The sequence below is a fragment of the Opisthocomus hoazin genome, chromosome Z, assembly GCF_030867145.1.
Source record: "Opisthocomus hoazin isolate bOpiHoa1 chromosome Z, bOpiHoa1.hap1, whole genome shotgun sequence".
Classification (NCBI taxonomy): Eukaryota; Metazoa; Chordata; class Aves; order Opisthocomiformes; family Opisthocomidae; genus Opisthocomus; species Opisthocomus hoazin.
This window is the reverse complement of record NC_134454.1, coordinates 68,340,110-68,361,008: the sequence shown is the minus strand read 5'-3', so window position 1 is coordinate 68,361,008 and position 20,899 is coordinate 68,340,110. Positions and strand designations below refer to the sequence as shown.

Genomic DNA, 20,899 nt, shown 5'->3' with positions numbered 1-20,899 from the left:
ACCTGACAGAGGGAAGGTCACAAGTAAAACACGCAGCTAACACTGCCAAGATTTATCATCAGTCTAAAGCTCTCCCTCCTCCTCCTCCTCTGTGATACCATTACCCGAAGTCTGTATCATTCTTGAACCTCCCAGTAGTACGGCTTAAAAATGACTCTGGTTATGAGTACTACTGCTTGTATCCACCTGCTGGATTAAAGTTACTCATGCCAAAATGTGAGAAGGGACATGAGTGAGACCATCTCCTTCGTTCTGTGGCAAGCTGAGTCACTGAGCTGGCTCCGTCATATCATCTATCCTCATTAACAGTTAAGATTTAATACACGTGAGTTAACTGCATATGAGAATCTCATATGTTCAATTAACTACAAATAGAAGCAATTTGCTACCAAGGACCCGTAAAGAACTTAGTTTGTCTTTCCCCATCACTTAACAGAACAATGCCATAAATTGTCATTAAATAGTCACGGGGGGTGGGGGGGAGGGGAGAAGAGGCACTCTGTGGAAGCTAAACAGAAAGAGAAATGCAGAGTTGGACTTCAGCTTCCCAAGAAGACTCCTTAAAACAAACGGTAACATCTTGCTAATCTAGCCAATAGCAATGGAAAAAAAGCAGACAAGCCTTCTTATTTCCAAAGACACCTTGTAACTAAGTAATCAACAGCAACGTACCTGTAGCTATTCAGCACTAGAGAAAAATAAATACAGCAAAATTAGACTATAAATTTCCACACATGGTAGACAAAGACAGGGAGACGGTGCTGTCTTCTGTAACATGAAAGTACAGCAAAAAAGAAGTTTCAAAGGAAGGGGAGATTAAAAAAAATAGATATCATTAACTTAGGAACACAATATTCACCTTAAGAAAGAAGACGTAAGCAAGTGAAATATATTCATCACTATCAACGAAAGAAATATTTTTCTACAGACACATCTTGCCTATAGCATACACTCAACTTGGCTGCTGTCACTATAATCGCCCTGGCAAAAAGACATTGCAAAGTCAACGTCATTTTACGGAACTTTTATTGCACCAGCTGTAATCTTGCTGGGTTCAGAATATTAGTAAGTAGTAACACTGATAACACCGGTGCAGAGTTGCAACATATTATTTTATTCACTCTTTCATGCAGCAATTTACAAAAGCTGAACTGCTCCCACACCACTCTCATGCTGACGTGGGCTAATTTCCTTTACCATTGTTTCCCACCGCCTTGCACTTTCTCAACCTACCCACCCTCTGGGTCCTAGGCCAATATTCTAGGCAGCAAAATAATGCATTCTTTCTGCTTTGATTTCGCTTGCGTTGCATTAGGCAAGCATAAATTTTCAAGGCAGCTGACCTAGAACTAACACCCACCCGTCCCTCTCCTCCTTTTTTTAAGCTACCACAGCATAGTGGACATGCTGTTGAGCACTGTAAACACCAGCAACTGCACCCTCCCTGGGAGGCTCTTTCAAAAGAAAGCTGGAACCAGCTGTGCCTGCACCTCTTGCAACGACCCACACAACGCAACCCTGAACTTCGGCAAGCACGACACAGGCAGCAGCTGCACAGGGAGAGGGGACAACGGAGCTTTACGGTGACAAAAGCCATTTTACAGGAAATCTGTGCTATGCGTTTTTGAACTAGGGTCTCAGAACACTCCCCCTACCCAGGGAAACATGCTGACAGTACCACGAGAAAAGCTGCTGCTCCCAAGTTCTGTCTTGGCACACCAGCTACTGTTGTGAATGTGCTTTCTGGAGTGCTCCAGGAAGCGACTGCACTGCCACATCCTAAATTTTTCCAGTCCAGAGCTGGTAATTTGTATACCTGCAGTTGGAGGTTCTGAATCACTGAGGAATATGCAGTGAGATAGCAAGGCCTTAGGTTTTTGCGTCTTCTGTTGTTGTTTAAATCAGCACTCTTCAGCATGATGAAAGGACTAATTTATCACTAAGAAACATACTCATGAGCTTTAGTGTCCGGCAACCCACGAAGGTGCATTATACTGTCACCTGGAGACTCAGGCCTCTCCGCCAGAAGAACTAAACTGAGCAGTAAGAACATGAATAGACTTCTAATTTCTCCTGATACTCCTGAGGTTTTTTCCTACATCCCAAAGAAGCTGTCAACTTAAAAAAAGAGAAATCATTAGTCTATACTTGAACAGAGTCACTGCAGAAGTGAAACACGGTTTCACAAATGCAGGTGAGGTAGAAAAGCCAGATGCTTCCCAGCAAGTCCACGTTGTACTCAAATGAGGAATCACAGAGGGATGAAGAACAGATAGCAAAGAAATGTCTGAATGTTAGGGACAGCTGGAGGGAATGACTCTGTAGACTCAGACTGTAGTCTAAGTCACTTGTCAAGATTGCACTGTGCTTACACTTTGAGTCCAGGGATGAATGTATGGAAATTAGCATATTACAAACCCCAGGTTTTCTGTCTGAAATTTGAGTAAGCTTTCGGTTACCACTCAAGACGTCTTGGATGCTGTTTACACAGCTTCTAGAGCACCTTTCCCTTTTGAGGTGACTGCAGTCCTTGGAGGGTGATCCAGTTGGACAGAGGTTGGGCACACAGTGTGAACACAAAAATGGGAGCACCTTTACTTTGACTCAGTACTAATGTCAGTTCCAGAAAGGCTCTTTTCTGCTTGCTGTGCAGGTACCTTTCTAAGGACTACAGAAGTGTTGGACTTCCAAAGGGTTCCCGGGAAAGCCCTGGGGGTCAGGACTCAACAAACTGTACGGAATAGGAACATTCATAGCAGCATACAAGCATTAGAGAGAGGAAACATCCAGTCAAGGTGACTCAGAGCAGTCAAAGGCCCATAGAGACAAAAGAAAAAGGCTGTTCCAAGGGCAAAGGAATGCTGCATGGGACAGTATTCAGATGACAACCTAACCTCAGAAGCTTACACGAAAACAAAACCCTCCATCACCTAAAATCATTAATGGGCTTGATCAGCAAAAGTGTTTTACAACATTTTTTAAACCGGATCTTCTTACAAAAATCCAGCTTTAAAAATGTATCAGCTCTTTGTTCAATTTCCAAGCAATCAACATGCAGGACTTTCATAACACAGAATGCAAAGCAGAGGCTGATATTACGGGCAAAATATATTAACAACATTACACAGCTGTGAAGGTTTACTTCTGCTCCAGATCTAGTTAGCTGGACCTTAGTTCCTTTGCTAAGAGGAATTTTTAGAAGTCTTGATTATTTTGCACTTTCAGGAAGCTCAAGAACAGCGCATAAAGTAGCAATATGCAGGGTGTAAGTTTATAACAGCAGAGCTTTTCAAAATCAGTGTAAGACACCACATGGTAACTTCACAGAAGAACAGAATGAAACACCACATTAATGCACAGGTTTAATCACAGGTATGCTGTCAGATGCTTCCATCTTCTATCAATATTTTCCACCACTGTAGTAAAATGTAGCTTTTACCATCTTTCCAAGCATTCAGAGACCACCCAGAACCACAGGACATCTCTGCAGTTTAAAATAGATCAGCTCAGCTAGACAGCACGTAGGGACGAACCAGCTACATCTGGCTACGTCAACTGCACTTATTTTTTCTCCTCCTTCAAATCCTGAAAGATTGCCAAATACAAATAGCTCAAAAAATTTACCCCATCAACAAAGTGCATTAGGCAATGGATATGCCACATCAGAATAACACAGGAGACAATAATACTTCCAGCGCAGAAGCTTGGCAAGCCGCAGAGTACTCAGCCTAATACTAATGTTCCTGTAAAACAACAGTATACAAGAAACAGACAAGTGTCTAATAGTCTACTCAGCAAGCAACAGCAGTAAAAGAGAAGAAAACTGGACCATCTCCAGTATAAAGAAAGATTAGGCTTATATATAACTATGCATTTAAGTTATCAACAAAGGGCTTACATAGCATTTTTCACGTACAGGTTTCAGTGCTTTGCAAGAGGTCAGTGTGTTTGGTTCACTCTTTGCATGAAGCACCCAGTCACCAGAGAGAAAGTGGCACTTTTTCCATCAGTTAGCATAGCAAAGCTGTGAGCAAAACCAAAATGTTGGGTTCCAGTTCAATATTCCAGTCACTACACAAAATTACCAGGCCACACTCCACTGCCCGAACCTAAAGCAACACCGCAGTCCTCACCACCCGAGCGGGTTTCTAAGTGCAGCGGTTTGCCTCCACTCTTTCTCTACTATCTCACCTAAAGATGATGTTACTGTTCACACTCAAACTAAGGAAACTGCTTTCACACACTCTCGCTGTCTTCCATACACATTATAGACCTGCAGGTTTATCCAGCTGACTATATCCGAAAAGCACGATGCTTTCCCACTGATTGGACCTTTTCTCACTGCTGTTGGCTCAACTGGTGAGTCAAGGTCATATAATTTTACCATCTGTAAAAGCAGCTCCCTTGCTTATCACAAAAGCCTGTCTAGATTCAACCAAGCTTTGTCCAACGCTCCAGCACCTTGGATGAAAGGAACCGATGGCATGCAATCACACTTCACACGGACACGTGTAAAGTCTCGACAGGATGAAAGCAAGAACACCAAATTGCACAATTTCCACAGCTCCAGAAGCAATTTTCCATCCCATACTTTTAAATGTAGATGAAATGGGGTATCTAAGATGCTCAGTTTTAAAATACAGCAGCAGCCTCATTTCAACAGATCAGGAAAAACTCTGGATCAAACCAGAACTCCGTGCAGTCCACTCCATGTTCAGGAACCCTTTTTTTCTGCAACTTTCAGATAAGTTTCCCTAATAGATCAAGTGGACCACTTCAGTTTATGAGAAGCAGTTTCAGGACAATCCGAAATTCAGCTGGGGGATTTTTCCCCCCATAACTTTTCGAACACTCATTGAAGGACGGCACAGAGAGCTCTAACAGCTCCCGTGTTTTGCACTCCCTCCTCCCAACCTTCTCCAAAATGTGTCATGTTCATGGTTAGAAGTTAAATAAGTGGACTTCCTGAACACCAGAGCTACACATAAAGCTATTTACAGCCTTGCCTCACACTTTTATCACTTCTTCGTGTAAAAACAAACTGAAGCAGACTCCTCTTTCACAACCTGATGTGGTACAGAACAAAAGGTGCTACAGAAACAATGTTGTCAGCACAACATTAATAATACAAGTGACTGAAGGAATTAATATTTGTAACAAAGTTTCTGAGGATTACAGCTCACAAGCAGTTCTGTGAGAGGTCTAATTTCAAAGCTGACAGTGAGCAGTGAGCTTGCCCCATTAGCCTCTTGGCTTTTGTACACGGTGTCTTCTACACATCTCAGTCACAAGAGACAAGGGTGGACAGGGCACTTCCAAAGTGCATTATAATAATTTTATTAAGCTTGTCAGACCCATTCTGCGCAGTTAAAGCCTCAAAAGTGAATCTTTTATCTCAGTACTGAAAAGACAAGCCACAGAACTCTGACTACAGAAGTGATTAAAGAAGGTGTTTAATCCAGATATTTACAACTGTACATCTAAACAAATAAACAAAAAAAGGATTGTAGTGAATGTCATAAAGGCAAATATTGTAAAATACACTGAAGTAGTCACTTGTAATATACCTGAATCTAAGTAATTTTCACCTGTACAGGAGAAGGCATACCAGCTACTACTCCTCTGAACAGACTATAGACATTTCCATGCTGCCCATCCCCATCTATTCGTAATGTCACATGGTAAATATCAGAGTATTTACTTGAAAGAATAAATGAGCACATCTGACCAATAGCCCTGATACTCCTCATGCTTCAGCCAATACCTTTTATTTAAAAATAAAACAAGAAATATCTTACCAAAAGAGAACAATTGAAAATCTAGGCTGTAAAATCTTTACCAAAAAATCAGATACAAAAAAAAAAAAAAAAAAAAGATATTTCTCCTCCACTGGTGACAACAGTTCTCAACCAAGAAATTTCTCCTTCCCGGTTTTCTTGCACTGTGCTCAGTTACACATTAAAAAACATCAGCTTCAACTACAATTTCTAGGCACTTTTTAACGGATCAGGCAAAATTCAATTTAAAAAAAAAGGAGAAAAATCTACTTGTCACCTCAAGTAGCTTTCCTGAGCCAGTTAGAAAGGTCACGGTATCAACATGAACTGTACCCGTGCTCTTAGAGCAGAGAGAAGCATTGGATCCGGTTTTTGTGACGTTGTTGTAAGCCATTTCAGGACTGACGATACAGAGCAAACTATTTCCAAATCAACAAACTGATCTTTGTGTTTCAGACTGCAGCAAGAGTTGTCCCCTTCTTTTGTTAGAAAACAAAGAATAAAAGGAATATTCTTAGTAAGCTATGTTTTTATCTCAGACATGCCCATTAGCCCAGAATGCCATCACTGGGGTAGGGGCATTCTCTTGAATTCCAGTCCAGGAGATGCCTGTAGAAACGTAACAGCTTTTTGTGCTGTACATTTCTCTGTATAGGTTTTTGCAGTGCACCATAGAAAAATTACGCTCATACTCACACGTTTAGCAAGGTACTGCTTTGAAAAAAAAAAAAAGGTTTTGAATAGAGGCTCCAGGCACAGGGCCCATTGTGCAAGGCACCATATCAACATAAAAGATAATCCAACCTACAAAGACTTCTTAATACAACTAAACACACACAGGCAGCATGTAGAAATTTGTAAAGCTGCTACAAGCAGCTTCTCTTGAGCATAGCTGGCTCAAGCAGAGCGAGTCTGTTTACGGGTAAATTTTCAATTATAAGAGCACTTTTAATGGTAGCAATGCCATTTTAATCAGCCTCTCCCCCCATCACTCATACCTGCTCCCATGTCACCTTTGACTTGTACTGGAACAACTGTTTTTCTGGCTGCATAATAAAATAGATTGGGAAACAGATTCAGGGCGGGAGAGACAGCCTTGCAGAAAAGGACCGGGTGTTTTTAACCCAGAGCAGTTCCTCGGTGCTTTTCAGCGCCAGCCTTCACCAAGGGTTACACCAGCACAACGGAAAGGTGACACAAGGGCAAAGGCACTCAGGATGAAAGGAATGCTGGTGAAACTACATCAACCTAAGCTGGTATCATGAGCAGAGCGGAGACAGAAGTAAGTGTTCACGGCTTTTACCGTGACGAGTAACACAGCCCTGACACAGTTCAGAGGGTCTATCTGAATGCTGTTGCTCCTGGCAAATCAGATGAATCACAGAGTGTGATATTGGCACCTGTATTTGTCCTCCCTGTGACATCTCTGCCACTCTGCAGGTGGAACCCAGACCTTGCTTCGGGCTGGATAGTGTTTACAAGAGATTAGTTTTGTGTGCTAGCTCAGGATTTCAAAGTTAAAAATGCTAGCAAAATTCCGTTCCTCAGTTTCTCATCCAGCAGCAAGATAACAACCAAGATGATACTTTTACACCTGTGATGCTCTAAACTGTTAGTTCTTCTCTCATTACTCAATTTATGAGCTACTTACAGGTCTTTTCTAGTCAACACCTTCAGTGATAAAATCTTTTGTGTAGCCATCATAGGCAGACAGAACATAAATAGCAGAATACATGCAGAAAAAAAAACTGAAATCAAGATATACATCAACAGACACATGGAAAGCATTTTACCACATGAACTTAGTAAAAATAGAGAGAAAAATTTTAAAAAAACCTATTCAGCGTTTCCATTTCAATGGTCAGCATCAAACACTGGTAAAGTGTTTAATGACAGGTAAAGAGACACCTATGTGCTCTGGTGTCTCCCGTCAGCACAAACTTACATATTTAACTTCAGCTGAAATAACTTTTTACTTTCTGTATTTCAACTAAGTATCAGAAGGACAGAAAAAATTATTAACTGCTACACCACTTGTAACTTTGCAAAACTTGTTGTAAACTGAACACTTGACAACAGACTACAGAAAAAAAACAAACAAGTATTGCATGACACTCTGGCTTTCGTTTTCTTGCCTTTTAAAGCAACTGTGCTAAAAAAGCACAATTGGGCTTAAAAAATGAATTCTTTACTTTGTCAGTGCTATGTTTTTGTTCTAATAATCTGATCTCTCCAAGCAGTAAAAGGTTTACTTTTCACCGTTTAGGCTGCGTTTCCCTCCAGATGCAGCAGTAAGCCTGGGCACTGGAGGGAGGCCCCCGGGCCAGCACGCACAACCTGCTCCCTGGCATCGTCCAACAATACAGTGTAATCACCCAACTTTTAAATAACACATAATTTTAAGTGAGAAGAAATATCCTAAAATTAAACGTAAAACAACTGTGAAACTTCCTTGACATGCTTTAAATCTATTTTACGGCAACAGTTAATGTCGGAGTAGCCTCTGTGCAAGTTCCCCAGTGCTTAGCTCCCATCCGTCTCTGCCTCGGGGGCAGATTCCACGCACAGACCAGGTTCCTCCTAAATATTTGGAAAGGACTACCAGAACTGCTGTTCAAAGCGTCCATAAATTGCAATACAGAAGTACGTAATCAAATCTGCTAGTTCTCAAAATTCATGTGTGCTTGGGCAACCGAGAAACTGATTAAAATGCTGCACCTCTGTTTGTCACCTGCTGTGACCTCGGGAAAGAAAACCAGAGCAGTGAAGAGCTGCAGCGAGGGGCAGAGGAATAGTGACAGGAATGGAGTATTTCTTCCTTTTCAGCTACACAGGCTTTGGGAAGCAGGTTAAAGCTTCAGACATCCGCTAGTCTCAAGTCAATATGAGTGTTGGGCTATAAAATTATTTTTATAGTCATGCTGTGCCACTGAAGGTGGACACCACCCCATCTATTCATCGCTGCCTATGTGCATCGCTGCTCAACTACCACTATTTTACACATAGTCCTTAATCCACTTCAGACAAAGTGAGTCAGATTAGTTCAACCCGTAGCCGGGAGCTCAACCATCTCACTTTGGCCGTGGCAGCCCAGGGAGCTCACGCTAGCCTTTGCCAGGGGAATTACAGGGCGGCAGCCTTGGAGAGCCATGCTGAGGCAGAGAGGCACCAGGGAGGGAGAGATGCCACCTGAAGCCTGCAAAGTTAGATCCAGAACAGGACAAGCACAACTCCACAAGCAGCGAACGAAGATCCAGGCAGGGATCCCGGCTGCCTTTCACCTCCTGCACCTGAACATGGCAGAGAGGTGATGTCCTCCCGCTCCCCTCGCTGCCCGCACACCTCCCGCGCCCATCCCACGCTCTCCTCACCCCTCTGCCCGCTCCTCCAGAAACCTGCGTGTGAAGCAACCAGACAGGGGCAGGCCAGAGGAAGAGATAAGATAAGCATTAAACCAGAAGCACTGGGCAGAAGTGGATTTGAGAGGAAGAGCGGGAGTCCAAGGTAGGGGGGAAAATCCAAAAAAACTTTCCCAGTTTATTGCAGCGCAGTGAAACAAAGCCAGGAAGGGCAGAGCATGGCAAGGGGAGCACACTCAAAGTCTGTCAAGTCATGTCAGCATACAGAAATGTACTGATTAGTTCTCTTACTGGTACATAATTAGTTGTTAGGTATTTCACGGTAGTTGGCGAGCTTCATAACTAGTTAAATCCTATTTGGCATGTGTTATTTGTCTAATGCCGTGGCATTTTTCCCAACACATTCCACAAACACTGCTTCCTGTACCACAACCCACCTCACTCTAATAGTAAGTAAATACTGTTTAATAGAAAGTTGATCAACACACTGTAATGAAATACCATAAAGTTGCGTTATTCCCCACACTTGCAACTGTGGCACCTAGGAAGGCGTTAAGCCTATGCTTGGCTGGGTTTTCACATCCTAGGTCTTTGCACTTGTTCTTCAAGCAAACATGTAAGTACAGGTGCTCCCGTTCTGCAGTAAGGCATTTTCAGAGTACGTCCACACTGCCTAACGCCATGTCGATAAACAGCGTTGCTACCGAGGCAGTGCCAAGGCAGCCTGAACGCTTCCCGGGCAGCACCCCAGACGCCGAGCAGCAGAGTAAGTCGGGCAGCACGCTGCTCCCAGCCTGCTCCAGACAACCAGAAAAACTAGTTCAAACTTCTCCCACGCGGCAGCGTTCAGTTCAGAGCCACACGCAGCTCTGGGAAGGACCGAGTTACAAGGGAGCATGGGAGAGGGTATCCGCACACAGCTGTAAGGTTCCTGGCTTGTCCAAACAGTTTTATTTAACTCACCCTGATTTCCTACACAATCAAATGAAGAAATCGGTGAGGGTTGTTCTGCAGCCACACTACACCTTTTCCAGCGTCACCCAACTCTATCCTCGTGGCAGCGACGCCCAAAGCCCAACCAAAGTATCACTGTCCTTAACATGTATTTACAAATGAAGTCTCAGCGTAGTGACAACGCTCAAACCACACACACGACACCCGCGCCTGCAAAGGGCAAGTCCAAGGGACTGGCCCAGCATAGCCTGGTCAGCCGGGCACACCAGCACCCTCCTGCTTCCTCAGCTCCTTCGGGACCGGCCCGCCACGCACCGCAGCAGAGGAGACCTGTCGAGGAGGAGGAGGAGGAGGAAGGCAGCAAGCCCAATAGCTTGGTGGACAGCCCCCGACCAGACACCGTCCCTCCAGCCCTGCGTTTTCAGATGGCCCAGTTCAGCAGGTGGGCCACGCCTCGACCCGCCCGCCCCCCGCCGCTGCCCGCGCAGAGGACAGAGCCCCCGCCGCTCGACGCCGGGGACCGCTCTCCTCTCGGCGGTTGGGGGGGGGGGGGGTGTTAAAGGCGTTTTTTCAGGAACGAAATCGCCGATGCGGCCTCCTGCGCGAGGCGGGGTCCGCTCCCACGCCTGACCCTCACGGCGGGAGGGTGAGCTCAGCCCGCGTCGGGCACGGCGGGACAGGCACCGCGGGGTGCGGGGCACGGGCAGAAACCCCGGGACCGGGCGGAGCAGGGTGCGAGGTACAGCCAGGCGGGGGGCGAAACAGGTACGGCGGGGCACAGCCCCTGAGGGCTCGGGGGGTGCGGCGCGGTGCGGACCGGGAGCGGGGATGCGGCTGCCGCCCGCAGTTTCGGGACGCAGCCAGGGGACGGAGCGGGGAGGCGGAGCGGGGGCGGCACCGGGGGCGCGGGGAGGTCGTTCGGCGGGGAGCACCCCGGGGCCCATCCCGCCCAGCCCCGTGCCCGCCAGCGCGGGGGGCACCCCGCGAAAGGACGCTGCGCCCAACGCCCCCCGGACCCCGGGCGAGGCCGGGAGGCCGCGGGGGTAAGCGGCGGGTGGGCAGGGCAGCGCGGGCCCCCGGCCCCCCTCCCGCCCCGCAGCTTCCCGCCCCCGACGGGACCCCTCGCGCGCGCCGCCGCGCCCCCACCTGTCCCCGCGGCCGCCCGGCAGCAACTGCGCGGCGGGGCGGCGCGCCCGCAGGAGGGCACGCGGGCGGGGGCGGTGCGCCCCGCTCCGCCCGGCCCCGCCCCCGCCGCCGCGGCCCCGCCCCTCGCCTCGCTCGCACCCGGGGCCGGGAGGCCCCGCCCCGCCCGGCCCCGCCCGGCCCCGCCCTCCGGGAGCCGCGCAAGCAGCGGTGCGGGTCCCCGGGGCGCGCGGGCGCTGCGGGGCGGTGATGGCGGCAGCGTGGGGACGCGGCGGCCCCGCGCTGCTGGAGAGCCGAGCCCGCTCGGCGCCGCAGGTCAGGCTGTCAGCCCAGGAAGCGCGCAGCTGTTTCTGCTGTGATTGGCGTGAGGGTGGCAGCTCGACTCAAGCAGAGGCAAAAGCGAGGAGCAAGGGGAGGGCACGAAGGCAAAGTGAAGAAAAGACGGAAACTCTTTTTTGTGACACGCAAAGAAAAGCACAAGGTGAAGGAGTTGTGAGCTGAAGCTGTGAAGCGAATACACAGTCTACGCCGGAATGCAGAAGGCGCCTCTGAGCTGGAGGACAGCGAGAAGTTTGAGACCTCAAGAGGCAAGAATCGTAGAATCATAGAATGGTTTGGGTTGGAAGGGATCTTAAAGATCATCTGGTTCCAACCCCCCTGCCATGAGCAGGGACATCTTCCACCACACCAGGCTGCTCAGAGCTCCATCCAACTTGGCCTTGAACGCTGCCAGGGAGGGGGCATCCACAGCTTCTCTGGGCAACCTGTGCCAGTGTTTCACCACCCTCATGGTGAAGAATTTCTTCCTAATATCTAGTCATAATCTGCCCTCTTTTATTTTAGAGCCATTCCCCCTTGTCCTGTCACTGCACACCCTTGTGAAAAGCCCCTCTCCATCCTTCCTGTAGGCCACCTTCAGGTACTGGAAGGCTGCTCTAAGGTCACCCCGGAGCCTTCTCTTCTCCAGGCTGAACAGCCCCAACTCCCTCAGCCTGTCCTCATAGGAGAGGTACTCCAGCCCTCTGATCATCTTCGTGGGACCCACTCCAACACATCCATGTCCTTCTTATGTTGGGGGCTCCAGAGCTGGGCGCAGTACTCCAGGTGGGGTCTCACCAGAGCAAAGTAAAGGGGCAGAATCACCTTCCTCGACCTGCTGGCCACGCTTCTCTTGATGCAGCCCAGGATACGGTTGGCCTTCTGGGCTGCAAGCGCACATTGCCAGGTCATGTCCAGTTTTTCATCCACCAGTACCCCCAAGTCCTTCTTCTCAGGGCTGCTCTCGAGACACTCTCTGCCCAGCCTGTACTTGTGTTCGGGATTGCCCTGACCCACGTGCAGGACCTTGCACTTGGCCTTGTCGAACTTTATGCGGTTCACACAGGCCCACCTCTCCAGCCTGTCAAGGTCCCTCTGAATGGCATCCCTTCCCTCCAGCGTGTCAACCATACCACACAGCTTGGTGTCGTTGGCAAACTTGTTGAGGGTGCACTCAGTCCCACTGTCCATGTCACCGACAAAAACGTTGCACAGCACTGGCCCAAGTACCGACCCCTGAGGCATACCACTCGTCACTGGTCTCCACCTGGACATTGAGCCATTGACTGCAACTCTTTGTGTGCGTCCATCGAGCCAGTTCCTTATCCAACGAGTGGTCCATCTGTCAAATCCACATCCTTCCAATTTAGAGACAAGGACATCATGCAGGACAGTGTCGAATGCCTTGCACAAGTCCAGGTAGATGATGTCAGTTGCCCGCCCTTTGTCCACCAACGCTGTAACCCCATCATAGAAGGATACCAAGAACCAGCATCAAAAGCTTGTTAGGAGCATGGAAATACCACGAGAGGCTGAAAACCAGGTGGTGGGGTGGGGGCGGAGAAACATGGTGTGTAACAGTGATACTGCAGAAACTCCACATCACTGAGTGACTGGTTAGGCTGGAGGACCTTGAGCTTCCAGATATGCTTCATGTTCCTGTTGGAATTGTTAGGATTATGAGAGATGAAGAAATCCTGGGGCTTTTGAAAGGGCATCTTAATAAGATCACTGGGTTTGGCCAAAAAGGATATGTAGAAATATGATAATGCATTGAGCAATACTGTGTGTCTCACCCAGAAGGGGAAAATCACAGAACAAGATTAGAATACCCTCCACTCCCTCTCCCCCTTAATTTTCAGAAGTTGCAGCCTTTTCTTTGATTTCTTGATTCAAAACCATTTTTTCCTAAGAGATCAGCCAAGAAAAACTGCAAGCAGACCTTAGGAACCAGCACATCCCTGCTCAGACAGAGCCCATGGGAACCTGAAGACGAATAAGTCTTGACTTGTCCAGAGGGATGCGGCTGTGTGGCACAGCAAGCAACTAATATTCTTCATGTGTTGTAATATCTGTTTTGCCATGCCTGATAGGGCTGCCTTGGCTGGGACAAAATGGGACACTGTGGTGCGTAACAACAAAAAGGAAGTAGGTCACCTGTAGACTTCAAATGCAAGGCTGTTGTCATTAATCGAAAAAAATAAAACAATTACCAGTTGCAAGCCAACACATTTGATGCCAACAGTGTCAGCAACAACACTGCTACTTGTCTCTTTGGAGCCTCATAAAGAGAGTAAGTGGCCTCGCCTTCCACGGACTTCTGGAGCAAAGGTAGTTGGAATCACCAAGCAAGTCTGTGAGGGTTGGGAGAGGACAGAAATAAAGGTTGACCTGCTCATGGCAGGTAAATGATTAACATGAGGCAGGGGAAAGGCAGCATGGAGGAGACAGCTGTGCCCTACACACACAAAGAAAACAGACACTCAGGAAGTCAGAGGCATTTAAATTGTAAAAGAGGCAGCTAGCAGCAACCAGGTTTTCTCAGTGCTTAGCACATGAAAGATGCACATGGGATTTACTGTAAATTTAAGTAATCTTTTGAGTTCCCTGCATTCACCACACAAGAACAGGGCAACAGCGAAATGAACATAGACACTGGAGGCAGCTCTCTGGATTTTACAAGATGCTGAGGGCTGAACTCCTGGTCTTAACGCTGAATGAAGAACCATGCTTGCCATAAATACTGCTAGCCAATGCTTTTCCTTTTTTTGTTGCATTAGTAGCAACCACGTAGCTCAGACACTACTTTTTCTACTGACTAGAGGATGTTTAGGCTGTCATTCTGTTGATGAGATTGTGTTTTAAGAGTCTTTTAGAGATTAGTACTCCGTAAGGACTGTATTTGAAGCCTGTAGGGCTGATCAGCAGGAGAACCACAGGAGCTGCTCCCTAGTGCACCAACAGTGTTGGGAGCTTCTGCTGAAATACAAACAGTTGTAAACAAGCAAGGCAATCACCCAAAGAACACCAACAGATATCTGCACACCTATCTGGAACAGATGCAGAAGTTACCTAAATCTTGTTTGCAGGCTTTGCTTTCCTAGAAAACATCCAGTTTGCCTGTGCACCTGCACTGGTGCTCTTGAGTCACAACTGCCAAACCTGTCCCAGGCAGGCTCTGTTGCAAGCAGCCTCTGTCCCACAGCTGTCACAGCACAGCCCGTTGCTGTGGTTGGCAGCTGGGCTGGAGACAAAAGGGCTATCCGCAGCCTTTCTCATTTTCCAGTTGGAGTTATTTTCAGACTTTTCTTACTGCTTATTGCAGAAAAAAAATTGCTTTTTCTGCCTAATCCTCTGAGCTGCAACAGTGTCCATTGTGTAGCTGAGCCATTTCCGAACATTTCTCTACCCAGGTCTGTTCTGGAGAGCCATGCACAGGTCCTTGCATAACGCTGGTGGTGACGTTCCAGGAGCAGTTTCCAGATGCCAGAGAAATCCCTCCTCAGATATGTATCATCACTTCTGTTGTGGCACAAGGTGAGAGGACAGTGATGAGAAAACGATGAGAAAACAGAATGACACAGTCCTGCTCATCTGTCTGTGGATGAGCTGGATTGTGCAAGGAGGTTTGCTCCCTCTGCAGACTGACGCCGCAGGTAGCTGCACAGAAGTGAGTAGCTGTGGCTGGTTTTGCACGGTCGCCTGACACCATGAATCCACTGCAGACTGCTGCAGTGCTGTCAGGTCAGCTCTGTTTCAACAGTTGTGTGTTTACCTACATCTTGAACTCCAGTTTTGCTATCTGAACAACAGTGAATCTGATTAATTCTTGCAGATGTGACAAAGCTATGCAGATAGGGAACTTTCCATATAAAGCCACCTACTTCAAGCAACAGTATTAAAATAATTCGGTCCTTATGGTGAAAAATTGTTTTGCTATTATGCAGCTGAGACTGGTGCTAGGCAGGAGTGAAGGAAGGTGCTCCAAAAGTAGGGTGAATAATGGCTACTGGAAAAGTAGATACAATAATCTTAAGTGTATGAAAAATCTCTTTAAAGAGGACGTTTAACAGAGGTAATGTCATGTATGTGTATGCTATACATATGTGATATATCTACACATTCTATTATGAATGTGTATATGTTCAAGTTTATAATATGTATATAATACATATACATTATAGACACATACACATATATAATATATATGTAAATACACATATAATGCATATATACACACAACATATAATACAGTTTATTATATACACACTGTGCATCTCAAATGAAAACTGGTAGTGACACACCTCTTCAGAGTGTTTTGCTTAAATGCAGGCTGATTGCAACTCAGTCTTCACGAGGAAGAAGAATTAAATCACCTGCAAAAGGTGAATTGCAGTCAGCCCAAGAAACCTTACTGAATGCAATGAGAAAACCAAAGCTGACATGCTTAGCCAGCCTCTTCCCAAAAACCGTAATGTTGTATCACCAGATTTTTCATTTTAATCTGTCCCATCTCTGAAAACAATACGTGGAAAAAAGCGCCAACCTCACTAAAACTGTGAATATAATCTCCAATTTAAAAATGTATAGAAGTGAAGATTTAAATGCTTGTTGCGTAGTGTGGATAACCATTGAATGAACACTCCAAGCATGCTCCATGATACTGCAGACAGTGGCTGTTCTGGAGTCCACAACACCTCACAGCTTCTCACAGCTGAGAACTCTGATTCAGATGCTGTCTACCAATGGTTTTGTTATACTAAATTTATAGCTAGGTCTTTCATCAGTCAAATTGTAGCTGTATGTGTTATTGACAGTGATGGTAGCAAATGTTTTATTCTGTAGGAGCTTGGGCAGACAAAGCTAAAAGGAGTAGTAACCTTTTCAGGGTGCTGGAGAGTTGTGGGATCTGTTTGTTGTACCTGGGCCACAATGTTATGCCATCATCACAGCCTTATCCATGAGCATGGGTGCATAAACATGTCTGGAAAAAGAAGTTGCTTTTAGAGAGCAGTGCTCCATAACTGCAAAAGCATGCTAACATGTGTCATAATAAAACAACCAACCACACAAAAAAAGCCAACAAAGAAGTGAATGCTAACTCTGCAGAATACCTGCACTGTGCTCAATAGGCTTTGGCTGGCCAGACTGGCAGGTGCCGGAATGCCATGGTGCAATCACCACACCAGAAGGATGCAGAGCTCTAGCAAGATCAATAACAATAAGCTGTTAGTACTACACCACCTCTAAATCAGAGTAATCAAGGAGAATTTTTATCCTATTTCAAGTTTGTTTTGTGCTGTTAGAAACAAGTGTGTTAATTACGCAAGCTGAAGATTAACCAGTACAGCCTAGGCAAACTCTTTGGTGGTAGCAAAGACTTAGATGTTGTCCTGGGTTTGGCTGGGGTGGGGTTTGCTTTCACCAGAAGCCAGGAGGGGACACAGCCGGGCGGCTGACCGAGACTGGCCAAACAGAACAGGGTATTCGATGCCCTATGCTGTCATGCTCGGTGCTGAATGGGGGTTCTGGCGGGAGGGAGGCGAGTCGCGCCTTGGCAGCACACTGGGCATCAGGTGGTGAGAGAGTTGCTCTGTGTATTCGCGTGTTCTCATCAGTATTGCTGTTACTGTTTGCTTCCTTTGCTGTTCTGTTAAACTGCCCTTATCCCGACCCACAAGTTTTGCCTTTTTCTTTCCATTCTCCTCCCCACCCCCCCAGCGGGGGGAGGGGCGATGGAGCAGCTGCGTGGTCCTTTGGTGCCGTCTGGGCCATGTCACCACAGCATGCCACATCCTGCACTACCCCTGCAAAGACAAGAGTAAGACCTTTCTCAGATGTGGGATTGAGTAGCTGCTGATTTGCACTTTGTGTGAACGCAAGAGGGACAGCTTCTTTATCTAAGCAGTGTGTGATGACACAGAGATGTGCAAACAGCTGTATTCCTTGCACCATTCTCCTATTCCCTTGCTAGTGAAAAGACCATGCTGTGGGAGTTCATGGGCTGCCATCTTTCCTGAGCAGGAGAGACAGGGATGCCTGCTGAGGCATAGCACTCTTTGTATGTTCAGCGTCCATGCAAAAGCTCCAACTAATTTTGGCAGTTCCCAGATGTGAGAACACATTACAAAGATGGTATGCTTGCGTTAAGGAGTGAGAAGAGACTTTCAAACCAGAGCCCTCGAGTTGTTTCATTTGTTTCATCCTCGGACAGCCAAGGCTCGGGAGATAACTTATCAGGTAACTCAGCATCACAGTGAGAAATGGACATCTACAAAACTACTGAGAAAGCCACTCAGAGCCCATCTCCCATGCTTCAAAAGCCAATAATCTATTTTTTTCTCCTGTCCCTTCTCATATTCCTCATGCCCCAACATCCACAAGAATTGCCATGAATGCTACTAAATTGTAAAGCCTTGCTAACAGCAAAGCAACTTCTCTTTCCTTTTTCTGCAAATCACTGAGACATGAACAAAACCAAAAGACCAGAAAAGAGAGCTTTATCATTAATTACAACAAATCCACAGTTCATTTTGCCTTGACAGATGTGCCAGTACTCACAAAATGCAAAACTAGAGTAAAATCATACCAAAAAATTACTGTCCAAAATTGATTCTTGCTCACACTACACATACTTCATAACTCATTGTGGAAACCTGTCTTTCATAGATTCTTTTTCTTTTTTTTTTTTTTTTTAATTTTTATAAAACTTTCTGCAGATGGGATTGGGAAGAAAAGTCGGAAACTAAAAGGGAAGAAGTGGATAAGCAAAAGGGAAAGAAATATTCAACACCATTTCTGTGAATACATCAGAGCTTTCATCTTCTGACATTCATATCTGATTTCAGACAAATTGGGCTATCTTTGTCCCCACTCTCTCCATGACAGTAATGCCACCTGTGCTTGGTAAATAGGCCACAGATTAATAAATTACTTTGAAACTGAAGATACCCATGCATGCTCGAGGAAAGGTAAACCATGGAAAAATAGCCTAGCAGCAGAAGTGCTTTTCAAGACACTCAGAAAAGGAGATGTAGGCAAGAAATGGTTCAAATGGGTTAAAACAAGTAGTGCTGCTTTCCTGATAAGGGCTCAAATAAATTCAGAAGAAACCAACTGATTAAGAACTTCAGAATCACAGAATCACAGAATCACAGAATGGTAGGGGCTGGAAGGGACCTCTGTGGGTCATCTAGTCCAACCCTCCTGTCGAAGCAAGGTCACCTACAGCAGGCTGTAGAGGACCTTGTCCAGGCGGGTCTTGAATATCTCCAGAGAAGGAGAATCCACAACCTCCCTGGGCAGCCTGTTCCAGGGCTCCGTCACCCTCAGAGGGAAGAAGTTCTTCCTCATGTTCAGACGGAACTTCCTGTGCTTCGGTTTGTGCCTGTTGCCCCTTGTCCTGTCACTGGGCACCACTGAAAAGAGCTTGGTCCCATCCTCCTGACACCCACCCTTCAGATATTTGTAAGCATATATTAGGTCCCCTCGCAGCCTTCTCTTCTTCAGGCTGAACAAGCCCAGCTCCCTCAGCCTCTCCTCGTAGCAGAGATGTTCCAGTCCCCTCACCATCCTTGTAGCCCTCTGCTGGACTCTCTCCAGTAGCTCTTCATCTTTCTTGAACTGCGGAGCCCAGAACTGGACACAGTACTCCAGATGGGGCCTCACTAGGGCAGTGTAGAGGGGAAGGAGAACCTCCCTTGACCTGCTGGCCACACTCTTCTTGATGCACCCCAGGATCCCACTGGCCTTCTTGGCAGCCAGGGCACACTGCTGGCTCATGGTTAACCTGTCGTCCACCAGGACACCCAGGTACCTCTCCGCAGAGCTGCTCTCCAGCAGGTCCGCCCCAAGCCTGTACTGGTGCATGGGGTTGTTCCTCCCCAGGTGCAGGACCCTGCATTTGCCTGTGTTGAACCTCATCAGATTCCTCTCTGCCCAACTTTCCAGCCTATCCAGGTCACGCTGAATGGCAGCACAGCCTTCTGGTGTGTCTACCACACCTCCCAGTTTGGTGTCATCAGCAAACTTGCTGAGGGTACATTCTAACTCTTCATCCAGGTCGTTGATGAAGAAGTTAAACAAGACTGGGCCCAGTACTGACCCCTGAGGGACACCACTTGTTACCAGCCTCCAACTAGACTCAGCACCGCTGATGACAACCCTCTGAGTTCTGCCATTCAGCCAGTTCTCTATCCACTTCACCGACCACTCATCCAGCCCACACTTCCTCAGCTTCCCTAGGAGGATATTATGGGAGACTGTGTCAAAAGCCTTGCTGAAGTCTAGGTAGACAACATCCACGGCTCTCCCTTTGTCTACCCAGCTAGTCATGTCATCATAGAAAGCTATCAGATTGGTCAGGCATGATTTTCCCTTAGTGAATCCATGCTGACTACTCCTGATAACCTTCTTTTCCTCCACTTGCTTGATGATGGCCTCCAGGATAAGCTGCTCCATCACCTTTCCCGGGATGGAGGTGAGGCTGGCCGGCCTGTAGTTCCCTGGGTCCTCCTTCTTGCCCTTTTTGAAGATTGGAGTGACATTGGCCTTTCTCCAGTCCTCGGGCACCTCTCCTGTCCTCCAGGACCTCTCAAAGATGATGGAGAGTGGCTCGACAATGACATCTACCAGCTCCCTCAGCACTCTTGGGTGCATTCCATCGGGGCCCATGGATTTGTGGACGTCCAGATTGCTTAAGCGATCCCTCACACAGTCCTCCTCGACCAAGAGAAATTCGTCCTCTTTGTAGGCTTCTTCTCTTACCTCCGGGGCCTGGGATTCCTGAGGGCCAGTCTTAGCACTGAAGACTGAAGCAAAGTAGGCATTCAGTAGCTCTACCTTCTCCGCATCCTCCGTCACCAGGACAGCCGCCTCATTCAGCAGCGGCCCCACATTGTCCCTAGCCTTCCTTTTGCTGCTGATGTAGCTGAAGAAGCCCTTCTTGTTGTAAACTTGCTAGTTTAGATTATTTTTAGATAAGATCATAAGAAGAACAGGCTGGGAATTTCAAAAAATTTCCCATCTAATGGCATGATAGAGGAGTCTTTGTCATTCGTACTGTGTTGTTGTACAACACATAGGTTACACACATAAGCAGGTTGGTTTTGAAACTGAGCCTCTTCATTGGCAATATAAGACCTGTGAGACAATGATTCCTGGAAAAGAAATCCCACAAGCTAATTACCAATCAATCAAACAGAAATACTCATTACCTTTCATAGCTAATTACACTTCATAGCTAATTATACTTCTTCTGTGATCTCTCATACCTGTAGTACTATTACAGGTAAGTATTTTACATTAGGCTTTTAAAATTAAGAAAAAAGAATAAATGACAAAACCCAA

The 20,899-nt window shown here is 46.8% G+C and overlaps 1 protein-coding gene across 1 annotated transcript in view; it reads right to left on the bottom strand.

Annotated features, from left to right (window-relative positions):
* The window catches only part of ELOVL7 (ELOVL fatty acid elongase 7), a 37,741-nt gene extending 26,429 nt beyond the window's left edge, over positions 1–11,312 (bottom strand). The window contains exon 1 of the mRNA XM_075410799.1: positions 11,237–11,312. The gene's annotated coding sequence lies outside the window, so the exon portion shown is untranslated. The remainder of the gene's footprint in view (positions 1–11,236) is intronic.
* Between the last annotated feature and the right edge of the window lie 9,587 nt (positions 11,313–20,899).